Genomic DNA, 15,537 nt, shown 5'->3' with positions numbered 1-15,537 from the left:
CTCTTTCATAGTCACGTGTATGTAAAGGTGTCTAGTTTCCTGTCCAGTGTTTTGGTAGATGTCCAACACTTTCCACCCCATACATTAGCACTAAGATTAACTTTGACGTCTCATTGTGTCTCTGGTGCTAAATATCTTTGATTTCCAGGCACGGTTGAGATCAGCAGCAATGCCTTTGCTATCCCTGATGATACTTCCCTCTTGAAATTTGCACTGGCAAGTACAGTGCCAACCAAGGAAGTGGACATCCCCATTTCCTGTGCAACAGACTTTCTCATTCGTTAGTAGTAAGTGTAACCTGGCTGTTTTGGGAGCGGGGTTCAGGTTATAGGATAACCCTGCTGCAGCAGCAACCTGCCAGAAAGGGCAAAGATCTGTCAAAAGAAATGTGTTCTTGAATAAAGCACATATTCTATTAGGAAATAAATAATGAAAGGCACAGATTGGATTTGTCATTCAAAAGGAGATGAAAATAAATTAATATTACAGCCCAGTCTATCCTGGGGTATCGTGTTGCCTCCATGCAATGTGCTACTGCCTGCCAGCCAGGGCTGGGCACTCGCTGAAAAACGAGGTTTGAAAACTTGCGAATTTCAAGATGAATTTGCAAAACCGATCCGCCCGGGTGAAAAACATGGGAAATGACATTTTCTGAAGAATAGGATAATATTTGAGTGAAAAAATGGGCTGACTAAGAGTCATTTAATCCTGGGCTAATTGTTGACAGCCTTGGCAAAACTGCCAAGGATTAAATGGGAATGAAAAAGAAACTAACCTCTCACAGCTTTTGTCCCTCCTCGAAAAAGAACGGAGGCAAGCAGAAGCAAGCCACGTGCAGCGGCCGGGTACACGGAGCAGCGCGGTTTCCTCTGCTCCATTTGTTCTCCGGAGAAAGACACGCTCAGCCCCTCGGGCCGTCGATGGAGCACCTTTCCCAGGCACTAAACTCTCTTGAAAGCAGACTCAATTCTCCTTGGTGCTCCTAAATGGATGCACATAGTTTTCTGGGGCTCGGCTGTCTAAAAAATGAACATCAAAAGAAAAACCCATTCTGACAGCAAATCTAAGCCTCTCTTTTTTTTTTTTAAAGGACGATTTAATCCTTGCAAGCCAGGTTCAAGCAGATGTTTGAATACAGCAGACACCGATCGTGCGATCTCGTTGGATGAAACCTTAGCGCTGTCTCATAGGTGCCATTATGAAAGCTGAAATACGGAGCATTTGAGAATCATAAGCCAGGCTGGAAAATGAGCCTGTCTCATTAGAGTGCCAAGCAGGTGTAAAATAACTGGTCTGTATGCAGCATGCTTTGGCAATCGGCTCAGAAAAGTGTTTAAAACCCCCCAAATTGAGAGGAGAAAATGGATATGTTATAATTAAGGTCCAATCAGACTCTCTAAACGCTGCTTTATCTGTAAGAGGGGGGGCGGGGACACAATTAGATTAGCAGATAAGGTGAGACGCAATTAAATCCCTTCTTGATGACAGACTCACTTGAACTGCTTAGGACGAGCTAGAACTGGCGTTTTGTGATTAAAAAGACTGACTTTGACAAGACGAGTGCCCATCGCTCTCCTGCCCGCAAGCACTTGGCATATCCGAGCCCTTCCCTCTTTTTATCGATGTCTGGTCAGGTTTAAGATTGGGACAAGGAGGGTTTTTCCCTTGTGATGTGCGTCCATTCGGTGGTCAGGACCCTGGTCCAAGATCTCCCTGAGCCTTATGGCCCCGTTGGGCAAATAGGTCAAGACTGTAGGAAGCAGCATGCAAGGACGTGATGCAGCCAGCATCACGTCCAACCGCCTCCGATACCTCTAAGGCATGTGACCAGGTTACCCATTCACAGGTGGGTCAACTGAGGGCAGATTAGGGTATGAGTCTGGAATAAGACTCAAACTCATGTGTCAAGAGTTGTAGTGGGACATTAACCACTTTGCCTTCATACCCCAACTTATTGGGTCTGCATCACAGCTGGGGTTTGGGCTGCTCATCATGCACCAAATAAGTATCAATAGAAAAGGAGGATTTGTATGGGGATTTTTGCCCTCAGCCATGTTGCGATGGATCATTATTGGGTCATTTCCATCCTGTAGCTCCATCTGTATTCCGTTTCACGCTTGAAAAGTGGCTGCAATTGGCACAACTGATTTCCGCGCTGTATGTACCATAAGGAAAACAACGTTCTGAGTTTATTTTAAATGATAGGGAAATAGAATGACATCCTGTAAATGCTCGTTTTGCCCCTTGAACTCAGGAGGATGGCTACTTTTACTTTCTTTTTTTCCCCATTGTAAATGCATCCTGCAGACGCTCTCGTATTTCACAGCGACGTTCACTTTATCAAAGGGAAAGTAAGGAGGAGGAAAGAAAGCCGTGTTTTGTATTTGGATTTTTCCATCCCCCAGGTATCTCCTTCTTTCTTGAAACAGAGAAACTGAATCCATGATGTTGGGTTCACAGCTTGGTCTATCGTCTCTTAGACGATAGCTGGTTTCACAGCTTGGTCTATCGTCTCTTAGGGACACTTTTTCTCTCACTCACAAGTTACAGGCCTGATTCAGAACCTATTAAAATCAATGGTAATTTTCCATTGACTGCAGCATGCTATGGATCAGACTTCATGTACAAAATACATCAAGGGTCTGATCTCTAAAACCCATGTCCCTTTTCGCGTGAGCAAATAGTGATGGGGACAATTAACTGGTGGCACCAAAGGGGGCAATGCAATCTTTTGCTGCCACAAGGCAGGATATTTAGAGAAGAAAATGGTAGTATTTGTGTCCACAATTCACAGAAGTTTAGGGCATGAGATCAATGGGTCCAGCCCTCCTGCTCTGGACAGGAATGACTGCTGGGGTCAAATAATCCCTGCAAGGTGTGTGTCCAATTAGTAGAGCCTGAAAACTACACAGGGGATACAAGCTTAGTCCATACATCCAAGCACACTCATGTGTCCATTAAATTTGGCAGTAGTGCTGTAGTGTTGTGGCCATGGCAGTCTAGGAAATAAAAGAAAAGCAGGACTGGTAATGTCTCTTATTAGACCAACGTTATTGTTGGGAGAGAGTTTAGACAAGCTTTTGGGTCCTGCCCCTGGTCAACAAACAAGTCCTGCTGCTGCCATAGACTTTGGACAACTCAGACTTTCAAGTTTGCCTCCAAAGATCCACCAGTTTTACGTACGTAACGTGTACACATCCATGTTTTATGTAGGCACCTGTTTGTGCTATCAGAAATCCCCCTTGGAAGGGACAAATGGACAGACTAGGGAACGGCATGTGGAATGGCTTGATCTGCCATCTCACAGCATGTTCAGAGCCAAGGAGAAATGTTTTTATACCCCTGGCGCCTGCAAATGCACATAGCCAGGAGACAACGGTATACAAAACCGATTAGCGAGACGCAAACAGCCTTTTGTGCTTTTAGCTGTGCCGATTAGATAATGACATGCACAAACGTAGGGACTCGGCTTTGCATGCTGGTTTTTTAATGCAAACCGTTGGCTTCCTGTTTTGCGAAACTTGCCTCCTCGCTGCACAAACACATAGTTTTATATGTGCATAATTTGTGGCTGTAATTTTAGAGGCTCATTAAATAACTTGGCCCCGAAAGTCTAGTTCCCTTTCATCAAAATTCAACAAGAGTCAAAGCAGAGGGGCTGCCAATGACTTCAGCCGCCCGGCTCGTTGTTGCTCGGCTGAAAGCACAGGCACTGCGCGTACACACGGCTTCGTGGCGAAGGATGAAGGTGCAGCAACTTGACAGCAGAAAATGGCATTGATCTTTCCCACCTGGCCCACAAATGTAGCCTGTAAGGTTGCTTCTTCAGTGTGGGAGTGTAGCCTGTCCTATGCACATGGGGCCTTTTGCTAGCCACCCAGATCACAATGGAGACAGCCCCCACGTACCCTCGCTCGGGCGCTCTGTATTTCCCTACTGGCTTTGTCATCTTTTTGGTTTGTGACTTTTAACATCTACTAATAAAATTCAATCTACTTCTCCCCCTGAGTGGCTGGGCAGAGCCTGGGGTCTCTTTCCATCCTTTTTCTTGAGTTCCCCAGTGTACAGAAGTTGGCTGGAAGGAGCAACCAACCTGCCCCAAAGTAAACACTTGGGGTTTTTTACCTCCTCCTTTGAACAAAGCAGGAATTTGGGATTGGGCTGGGTCTGTGATCTCCTCCCAGAGAAGGACTCATGGCAGCTCCCCACTTGGTAATTTCACTGGTTTTCTGGAGATGGGCAGAGCCTTAAAGGCCCCATTGAGCAGCACTTACTACCAGGCAGAGGACTTGCTGGAGAGCGAGACGTCTCTGGGGGTTCCCGCACATGGAAGCACTACGCTTGGTGCTCGTTCCAGGGTCAGGCCCTCCGCGCCTTTGTGGTGGTCTGGTTTTGACAGGGGCCTCCTTTCTGGAAATGATCAGTTTTCAAGAATTAGGGATTCTTTTCAAGTCCCAAAGCAAAGCTGAAATGTCGAAGTCACCCTGCACCCAAAATGTCCATTGCTGCCGATTGAGACAAGTTAAACACCTGCTCACAGAGCCGTATCGTTGTTATGAGCCTGGCAGAAGAGCCTAGGTAGTGCTAGTGGACGCGATGGATACAGAGATGGACTCTTTTCAGGATGCAGCAGAACAACTGAAGCCAAGATGGGCTTTCTCTCAAAAGGAAACTATCCAAAGGTGGGAGAACTTCATGCCCGGACACGACTTGCAAGGTACTGATGCCACCCATCCAATGTCAAAACCTGACTCCTTTTCCCAAGGGGACCCATAATTCCCACGTTTATCTCAAGGCTCTACGTTTTCAACCCCAAATCCTTCCCCGGAGCCACTGATCCTACATTTTTCTGGAATCGCATCGTTAAACCTTTCTCCGCTGTGACCCGTCCCATGGAAGCATGCGAATGCAGAAAGGGAGGATCCAAAGAGTTGCTGGGCATTAATCCCTCTCCTCCCTCCCCCATCTATTTCAAACGGGAAACGTATAAAAGGAGAGAGACAGTAAGAGATAAGACAGATGCTTCTTCCTGTGGAACGAGAGACTGCTCTTTGGCAGCTGATGAAGAAGAGGTGGAATCCCCCTTCCTCTGATCCCATCCATTTGAGGTTTCAGGTGTCTTCTTCAGAAAGCCAAAAGGTCACATCGGGGACAATCTGCTTAGCAGAAGGGCCACCGAGCTGCCAAAGTGTCAGCAATTCAAAGACCGCTGACAGAGATAAGAATGCAGAAGAGGTGTAACTTAAGTGTCATCTTATAGCTACTAGGGGCTTAGATACACTTCAAAGGCGAGGGACCGGGAAACTGCCAATAAGAGAGAAGAGAGCCAAATAAGCAGGCTTGAAAGAATGATTATTACTTATCATATTCCACCATTCAACGTGTGAAAACGGGCAGGTGAGAATCACACAGTATACGGTAAATGGCAATGACTTCAACAGCCGCTTTTATTGCTGTAGGAGCTGCACCTTAATACATCGGCTGTAACAGCAAAGGCCGTCGCACTAAAACTAGCAGCCAGTGGGTCGTTGTATGGGGCGCTGCTTTTCTCTGCACAGCGTCCATGCCCTTCAGCTGAAACACAACAAGGAAACATGGGTAGATCCATGAGTGAAGGTAACAGCATGGGCCGTCTTCATCTACGATGGCTCTCCATGAGCTGGACCCAATGATCTTGATCCTTGGTTGTACTAGAAGCTACCCCAGTGAAGTGATGGAGCTAGCGTGGTATGGAAGCAGAGAGCCTTCTCAAGAGGTTAGCCCACATCTCAGCGTCCTACATGAGGTTTGTTTTTTATAAAAGCCTTTATTTCCTCCTGTATTTTTTTTCCCTTTTTGCCGACTCTGCTCCTCGGTGTCTACATGCTGCCCACTGGATTTTTCAAAATAGCAAAGGAAGCAGAAAATACTCCAAGCTTTTATCTACATTTTCAAAAGAATGCAAATCAGGAAACTCAACCTTAAAAGCCAGTGCTGGAAAGAGCATCCTCCCTGCTGCAAAGCATTTCACCTTTAATATATTCTAACCAGCTTAGGAGACCATTTCTGCTGCCAAAACAACTTTTCCTCAATTAACTGTTGGGTTCCAGGAACCACTTGGCATACTCTGAAGTTTTCAGTGCTGATGCAGAATACTAATGTCAAGATCACATACAGGAGAAATTAAATCAAATTTCAATAGCTTGGCAGATGTGAAATGTAAATAGGGAAAAGAAAGACATGCCATTGCACTGAGGATTTCAGAAATCAACCTGCAAAAAGGAGGAGGAAGGTCCTCGATGCATACATATATTTTTCTTATATCAACTGAGGTCAAACTCATGCTAGAGCAATAAAAAATGACCCCAAAGAATTCAGAATCCAAAATCCTGCTGACTCCCGTTGCACAACATGCACTTACACAAATGACAGGGCTGGTTCTCCTTTTAGGCTGCATTAACGGCAGTGTAAGTTCTCTCATGCTAGTCGCTTTATTCCTGATTTTCACTGGTGAACGTGAGGTCAGAATTCCTGCAAACCTTCTCCATAGACTTTTTTTTTAAACCAAAGTTTAAAAAAAATAGAGATGGGGGTAAAATGTCACTGCAGCAGCTTCTTGGTCATTAAAATTCATATGAGAAGACAAACACAGCAGGCAGTGTGATGGAGGGGTCAGGCCGAAGGGGTGGATTCTATTTCCAGGCATTTCACCGCATTATAACTTTAGGCAAAGATCATCAGAAATGCAAGCCTATAGCCAGCCTTTTAAATCTATGTATTAGTACCTGGGTAAGTAAATAGCCTGATGTCTAGAAGTGCTCTGCTCTGGAAAAGCTGCTTTATTAGATGCCTATGGAGGAACTTACACATCTAGAATTGCTCACTCGTTTTTTTTTAACGTCTTCTTGTTCTTCTCTTCTTCCAGCCTCAATTTCCCCCACTTGTGCAATGGGGGAAATAAGCACAGCAGAATCTTTGAATGACAGATGTTGCTTGAAGGCCTGATCTGAACCCCATTTCATGCGAATCTCTCTGTACTGGACCATCAATGAGAGCATTAATACCTCGTTCCTACTTACAATTAATATTTTAATTTAAAAAAACCTACAGCTAATTTGTTCAGGGCTAATAGCCTTATTTTCCATTGCATCCTCTAAGGTGTTGATGTCTCAGCTATTACCTGAGACCTTTGCAATTTGCCGAGCTTAATTGAGAAGAACGTCAATCCTCAGATTGTCTCTAATGCTAACGAGCGTGTCTTAGCTGAGAGTCTGTCATCTTTTCTGAAAATCAAGGAAGGGAGGCTGAAGGTATTACCCGTGGGTCTTCTTTACTGAAAAGAAAAGAAAAGGGAAAAAAGAAAAAAGACAAAAAAGAGAGAAAAGAGAAAAAAAAAGGAAAAGGAAAGGTTTAAAAAGCAACTCAGGCCAGGAAAGCAAGCCGAAAATACAAGCGGCCAAACAGCTCGCAGCCCCATGAACAACCCTGTGACATTGCAGTGCATTTGCTGTACTTTTAAACTTTATTTCACAGTCCTAAAAACAGCGGAGAAGTAAATCTGGCATAATTACAGATCACAGATACTAGGCTGAGAATGTCTCCGATGGTTGCCAGTCTATAAATCTCCACGCGTCTCTCCTAATTGCTCTAACAGGAAAGCATTTAATTATGTAATCAGGATACCGTATTTGACACACACGTACCAACACACACACACACACACACATATACCCACACACACAAAACCAGCCTTACCCTAGTTATCTTGCCTCATTTCTCAGCTGGTTATATATAGACTCAGGCAGACGGATCTGTCTGTGAAAACAGAGAACATGATGTGTGGGAAAGTACCCTGGTGTTGAACCTTTGCTGTTCTTTGTAAAATCGCCTAACTCTGCTGCGCTGGGCTGGTCGGCTGAAACAACATTTGCAGACACGGTCTCCACTACCTCGCTCCATCAATGTGATCCCATTTCCCTGCTCCACTGGTCTTTTTATTCTAATTTGTATATGCTCTATTTCTGGTGAGTGCATCCAAATTCCCCTCCGTTTGCCCTCTCTTTAGTACGGCACTTATTTTCTGGAGGGTATTTAGCGATTTAGATAGTCTTCAGATGCTTAGATATTGGGTTTCACGCAGGCTTTTTGTAAATGGCTAAACATTCAGCCATATTTCTTCCAGGATACTGGCAAGAGTAAGAGGTTTCCTTATCGGTGCTACAGGTTTTATCTCAGGCTCAGCAACTACAAGTGCATCTGCAACATCCACCGCTAGAGAGCAGAGCTCACGATGCTGAGACTAGCTACCTTCTTCCGTCAGGGTTACCTGCCAAGGTGCTCTCTCTCTCAGCTCCTTACTCAAGGCCCTGAATATTTTCCATCAAGCTTCATCTGATTTCTGCATCCCGGTCTTGGGTGGACGGAATTGTATCGGAACAAAGTACGATCCAACACTTGCCGTTTTATTCGTGCCAAGCCGGTCTACAATTTTCTGTCTTTCTTAAGGAGAAGACCAGCAGCCTCAAAGTCCTGCGGCAAGTTCACATAAAATCATAAACATGTTAAGACATTGTGAACTGATGCATAAAAAATGCACAGAGATGCCTACAGAGATCCATCATTTTATTTTATTGGGTAATGAATTCCGTGTTTTCAATGCCCTAATTTGTACTTCGGTCAGCTGCCGAGACAGAGAGCCGCACACACAGGTTTAGGAGACAACAGAAAAGGTTTTACTGTTCCCATCTTCTTTCATCCTCGGCCTCATATGCTCAAAATATCAGCAAAAAACCATCTGTTCCCACATCCCAAATGAGATTGTACAAGCCTAGTTTACAGCAGAATACGGTCCAGGATTTTCAATGACTGTTTTTCCATTAGGTTAAATAGTTCATCTAGGACAAGCTGCCCCAAACCCCTAGAAATGCTTGCCCTGCAGTACTTGAATGCTATTTGCAGTTTAGCTCTTTCCTATATGTGTTTAAACATTTCTTGAGCCGTAGTAAGAAGTGGCAGCTTGGCACGAATAAAACGGCAAGTGTTGGACCATACTTTGTTCCGATACAATTCGGTCCACCCAAGATTCAAAAGCAAATCACTAATTTTCTAGCTATTGCTCATATTCTGTAGTCAACTTGTTGCCCTTCTTCGGTCCACCCAAGATTCAAAAGCAAATCACCAATTTTCTAGCTATTGCGCTTATTCTGTAGTCAACTTGTTGCCCTTTGCTACCAGAATCTTTTGAGGGAAATGTTTTACCCCATGAAAATCATGAACAACCTGGTGCTGAAATGTTGCTTTCCTACTGGGTCTGAATTTCTGCCCTGACCTTAACTAGAGATTTTCCTTGGAGCTAGTTATCATTATTATTTTTTTAGGTTGTTATTCTAAAAGCTCCCCCCACCACGAGACAAAAAGTGCTTTTTATTCATTCACACCTATCTAAACTGTTTGGGAGTTTTTTTTCGGTGGAAAATGTCTTTTTACTCAAAATGTTTTTGGTATTTGCCAAAAAGTGAAAACCAAAAATGTGTCATTTGAATATTATATTTGAATAAATAGTAGAAACATTTTCAAATTTTGGCTTAAAAAACCATTCCATCTTTTTAGCAAAAGAGGAAAAGCTGTGACAAAAATGACAAAAATGAAAAAAATGTTCACCTTTTGTTTGAAAACATTTTTTTTGGCGGGGGGGATATGTTTGTCAACTAGGTCAATTAAGAGGATGGCTCTTGTTAAAAAATACTATTGTACTCAAGGAAATATTTATGAAAGCATGCTCAAGGAGCTGTGCTGTACACATATTTGAAAATGGGTTACTATATGAGGTATTCTGGATGTTTTAAATATGTGCACAAATACGTTTAATGCTTAAAAGTTAATCAAATGGGGATAATTAATTATTTGTACAACTACAGATAGATTCAAAGTGAGTTGAAGTCCACTGAAAGCTTGCTTTGACCTTGGAAGACGTTGGGTCAGCCTTGCTCTTACAAATGCTATAGTATACAACCTGGTTCAGTGATTCGTTTGAGTTATTGGTAAGAGTGACAGAAAACCGATTAATTGTTCTGAAGTAATATGGGATACTATTCAGAAATACCTTACTGTTTTGTATTAGATAACATCTTATTAAATAGCATACTTTATTACAGTTTGTAATCACGTGCTGAAAAATGTCACGCCAACATTTACAACCTTAAGGGAGGTAGGAATAATTATGGCAATTATTGTATCGTCCTACCCAAACCATAGCCGGACGCACATTTATAAGGAGATTAAACACCACACACTTGATTTCACTGAGACTTTTTCAATTTGATATTAAATCTTATGGATGCTTATAGGAAGGAACATGTACGTGCCCACGCAATTCTGTTATTCTCTTTAGTTACCAGTGCCAACATTTATTCACCTGTTTCTCTATCTCTGCCTGTCTAATCTATCTTGGTTTCTATACCATATTATTATAGTTCTGTCCCTACAGCTTAACTTAATCTTCGCCAGCATACAAGTTCAAAATGATCTTTGATAGAAACTACATTCAACTCTACCAAAAAACCCTACCTCTTATACTTTCTGTGGAATCCAGGAAATTAGGATCCAGGTTTTACTGCTTTCCCCACTCCCACTCCAGGCATTGTTTGCAAACAACCTATATTTTTAGGTTACCCGAATGCAACCTGTATACAACCCACATCACGTCTTGTACAATTTATTGCATTTTTTTGTCCCATCTTCCCTTGTTCCATCTTGCAGTAAAAAGTATGTAACCAAACTGGAGTCTCTAAACAGTGATCACCAAATTGGCAGGGATGCCAATCAAATTGTAGTCACGTTATTAATTCATCTTGGAAGCTGGAATATGCCCATTTTCAGCCTGAAACCCACGTGTATGAGAGAGAAGTTCTGGGTAAAAAAAAATAAAATTAAAAAAGTTTCCAGGTGTGCATGCAATTAATATTTTTTAATAATTACAGCTTCAAATTGTGAAGAATTTTCTTTCATTCATAGATTGGAGAGTCGGAAGGGACCACAATGGATCATCGTGTCCGCCCCTGGCAGGAAAGAGGACCGAGGTTGGTCGAGCCCGGCTTCTTCATGGATGCTGCAACCCTGTAAACTATTCTGGAACTGCTCCTAGTTTATACTGGTGTGAATCTGACTCGCGGTTCTTACTCAGTCCTTAGCACGCTCAGAATGAGGACTAACAACTTCAGGATTTGGCTCCTGGCAATTAGCAGCATCTTGAATGGGGTCCTAAAAAAGAAGGCATCCAGGAATGCAAAGGAAGTGGCTTAGGTAGCTCTCAATAGCCTAGTTGATAGATGTTTTCCAACAACGCAGCTAGCATGACCGCTGCCATTCCTGACTGAAACGCACACAATAGGACCCCGTAAATCCCAAGTGACAACCCGTTCAGAAGGGCAGGAGATTGTGCATCGGAGATTGCAGCAGAAACAACAGGAGACAAGGAGGAGGCGGACAGCCCGTTAAAACATGTTTTCAATCAGCTCGACTATTCAGACTGGGAGATGCACGCTACACAAATGGAGTGAGTCAACCCAGAAATCAAAACACTTTCAGCAAGGGAGTGAGGGAAAGAAAAACAGTTTCACCTGCTGCTCTATTTACAGAAAGCAACCGATTAATATAATGACAGACTCGGGGGTGACGGGGTCAAGAGCGAGGTAAAAGACAAGACTGGCACTTGGACTGCTCAACCCAGGCGTGTTTTGTCAAGGCCTCTCATATTGTTTCTCTGTTCTTCCATCCAGCTCCCCCCAGTAAGACTATCTGGGTTGTCCCACTGCAGAAATATGCTTTGTGTTTTCATTTGGAGACAATTCAGTGCTAATAACATCATGCCTAGTGATGAATGAGCGCTCCTTTTCTCTTAGTTGATAACTCAACTTCATGTTCGTAAGAAGTCACTCTAGTCAATATGAGCGATGTCCACATTGTAGGCTCAAGTCTCCTTTGGCCAAGGAAGGATTTTCACATCATGGTTGATTGATCTAAGCCAGGGGCTCCTAAACTGTAACCCGTGGACCATTTGCAGCTCATGATATATGTATATGTGGCCTGAAAAGGGGCTTCTTAATGGTGGCTTTCCTTGACAGACCCAGTTGATCGGCAAGGCTGAAGCCATTGACTGCTCAGAGTCATAGATTCATAGATGTTAGGGTCGGAAGGGACCTCAATAGATCATTGAGTCTGAAGATCAATAGATCATCGATTGCCAAACCTTAGCAGCAGCCCTCGTGATCCCCTGTTAAGGATAAAGGGTGTCCTCTGAAATGATCTTGGAAAGCCTCTACCTCAAAGTGGATCATGACGTATCAAATGCACTGGGAGATGTCCCATTATGTGAGCTGGCTCAACATGTTTTATCAGCAAGAAGAGTCAGGTGCCCAAGTCCCACTCCAGCTTGAGTTTAATAATGATGCTCGTGTCTCCTTCTTGAAACTTGGTATACATAAGGCCTATCATGCTACATCCACTGAACAAAAGGAAGCTCACTGCAAAAACACTCCAATATGTGGCCCCCATGTCATGTCCCACCCATTACATGGATTCTGTGCATCTCAGTTTTGGACTGAGTTGCTGAAAGTGGCAGTCAGGGGCATGTATCAAGGGTGGATTTAGGTTGTCGCATCAAGCTGTGTAGTGATGGATGGGTACGATTCTCATCCCATCCAGATTGATATAAGTTTATTGATTTCACTGGAGTTACTACTGCTTTATACTGAAATGTGAACCCAGGCAATTATTTGGGAATTTGTATTACTAGTTGTTTGGCCGTTTTAACTCATTGTATAGGAAAGAAAGAAAAAGATACATGTAACACACTTCCAAACGTTCCTTCCGACCGAATTACTTGGCCTGACATTGGAAATGAATTATTTTCCATTATACCACTGACCCCTGTTGTGTGTTCTATTAACACCACATGTTAAACTTTTATATTTTTAGTAAGCCATGACCTTGTACATTCTCTGTCATTTCCCACTGGCATAAGTACAACACATGTGGTATGAAAGCTAACGGTTTTCATTTGTATACAGTACTTTTCTATCTCTGACTTGTATGAAAGCATGCAGGTCATGGTAATCAGAGCATTGGAGGATTTCACCAGTTACAAACAGTCACAACACAGTGTTTGTATGTTTTCTAAAAAACATATTTTTCGCATAACGCTCTCTTGTGTATTATACAAATCCAGATGCAAATGGGATCTTGAAAGGCTGCGTTTCATTTTTTTTGAATGAACTAATTCAAACAAGTGCCTCTGACACATCCCCATGCAGGAAGAACCCCACTAAATATCTGGCTTGTCCTAAATATCTGTAGAGCAAATGTGGTTTGGAGTATGCAGAATTCTTAATATAAAAGAGGATGTCGCATAGGTTCGATATTTTATTTTTATCAAATGTTAGTATTCTTGTAGCCTGCTGAAAGTGATGCATGATTCATGAATAAAGCTAACAGTTTGAAAGAAAGAATCATTCTTCTCAGTTGCCCCAAGTAATTTTTGTTTTAGCTTTTTCTTTCTTCTTTTTTTTTTTTTTTACATGGACTTTTGGGGCCTGTTTTTTTGCAGAAGTTCAAGTGTGTAATGAAAGACACATTCACAAATGCTATTACTTGTACACAAAAATGGGATTGCGAATATAAATGCCAACCTAAGTGGGTCATTTGGGTATATAATTTTAGCTCACTCGTCAGTGCGTATTACATGTCCCCATCTGATCCACAGAGTTTTACGCATCTGCTACTGTTTCCAGCTAAAAGTCACATTGCAGACAGTGCTCAGGAATATGCATGTGCTTACACTTAAACTCAAGTACTTTACTGGCCTGGGAGCTGATCATTTAAGTATAATGCAGGATTAAAGCCTTAATCATTTCACTCGAACAGTGGAGGTTTGTGCTTTTAGGGCTGGAAATCTAGGGTTCAAACCCATTTTTAGGCGGCAAGGAAGATGGTAAACCAGTGACCACTGTATGTCGATGCTTCTGAAAAACTATACAGACACAGGACATACTGGAGGAAACCTGCTGAATCATTGGGCACATCTACACGTGCGTTTTAATGCACATTAGCCTATTTTAATGCGCACTAAAACATCACTAAAAAAAGTGCTGTTTAGTTAATGCACATTAAGACAGGCTCATGCTCATTTCCTTAGTACCTCACAATGGAGGTAATAGATTTAATGCGCATTAACTAAAGCACATTAATGCACGTGTACACACAGCCACTGAGTCTAGTTCCTTGCTACTACAGGACTTCTGGGAATGTAGTTGAGCCTTAAAGAACATGACATTTATTATGCTTTTAGAACAAGCAAATTTGACACAACTGAGATATTTTGCTGCCATTTGGTGAGCTGCAGAAACCAGACATGTCTCCCTCCTCATTCTTCATGGGTAGGGCCAAGGAAAGCAGGAGTTTCCTTTTCTTTTTCTAGGAATAACCATTCTCCTTTTCCTCTTGGTCTTGCACAGACTGGGCCCCTTGAACATAGGGTTATCCCTTACTAGCCATTTTCCTGCATGGTCAGCTCTCTGCATGTTACAACTCTCTGGAGCGTAGGTTGTATGAGGACTGGATGTTGAGTGTTACCCGTTGTCTCACCCATCCCTCTGGGATGGACTCCAAGAGCAATTTTGGGGTGTTTTCACCCATCTCTATGGGTATGTTCTTTATGGAAACACAGAGTGGATGCAGACAACGCAGCTCCTGGGCTCTGGTTCTGTCCCACGCCCCAAGACACCGTCTCAGCGTTCGTCTTGGCTGGCAGCTTCCCATTGCAGCATGACATAATGCTGCTTGTGATGCAACACCCTGTCTGCCAGGACACACTTGCAATGTTTGGCTTAGGTTCAGCTAGGCTTGGATTTTTACTTATGACAAATAATTGTTGGCTCAACGAATTGGGAGGATTCTTTCTTCTCTCTCTCCCTTTTTTTTTTTTTGAATGTGCATGAGTCGTGGCTGTTCAGTAATGATCTGAGCATTTTTTGATGGAAGAGCAACACACACATGGGAGCAAAAGCTTAAAACAAACCCACATCTGCCTGTCATCCTAGGCAGGGAAAGCTTTTTGTGTTTTAGGATTTGGCCCTTCTGCCATTTGAGGCTACTGTAGCACAGACCTCAACAGCAAATGCAGAAAGGCTGGATTTGCAAGAACCTGAAGGGAAGCAGGTGAGATAGCTAGAGTGTGAGTGTGTGCACGTGTGTGCATGTACACAAACTGCCTACCTGGTGGGTACTCTTCCCAGTATATAAAACAGCTCTCATTGTCTTGCCCTGTGGTTAGTTGGCCTCACTAAAAGTGTTCTCTTTCACACTGAAGCAGTTCAGGGATTTTTCTATGCCTTGCTGATGGGTTTTTTTTTTCCTCATGGAAAGCTCAGTCTTTTTTGGCTCTGGTTTTGAAGCGTGGCTAAGCGCTATAGACATATCACTGTTGGCTGTCTTCACAGCGGTGATTTTGATTCATTGGGATCTACTAAGTTCTACCATTCGCATTGATTTATCCTGTGCCAT

Source organism: Alligator sinensis, unplaced genomic scaffold, assembly GCF_000455745.1.
Source record: "Alligator sinensis unplaced genomic scaffold, ASM45574v1 scaffold228_1, whole genome shotgun sequence".
NCBI lineage: Eukaryota > Metazoa > Chordata > Crocodylia > Alligatoridae > Alligator > Alligator sinensis.
This window is presented reverse-complemented; position numbering follows the sequence as displayed.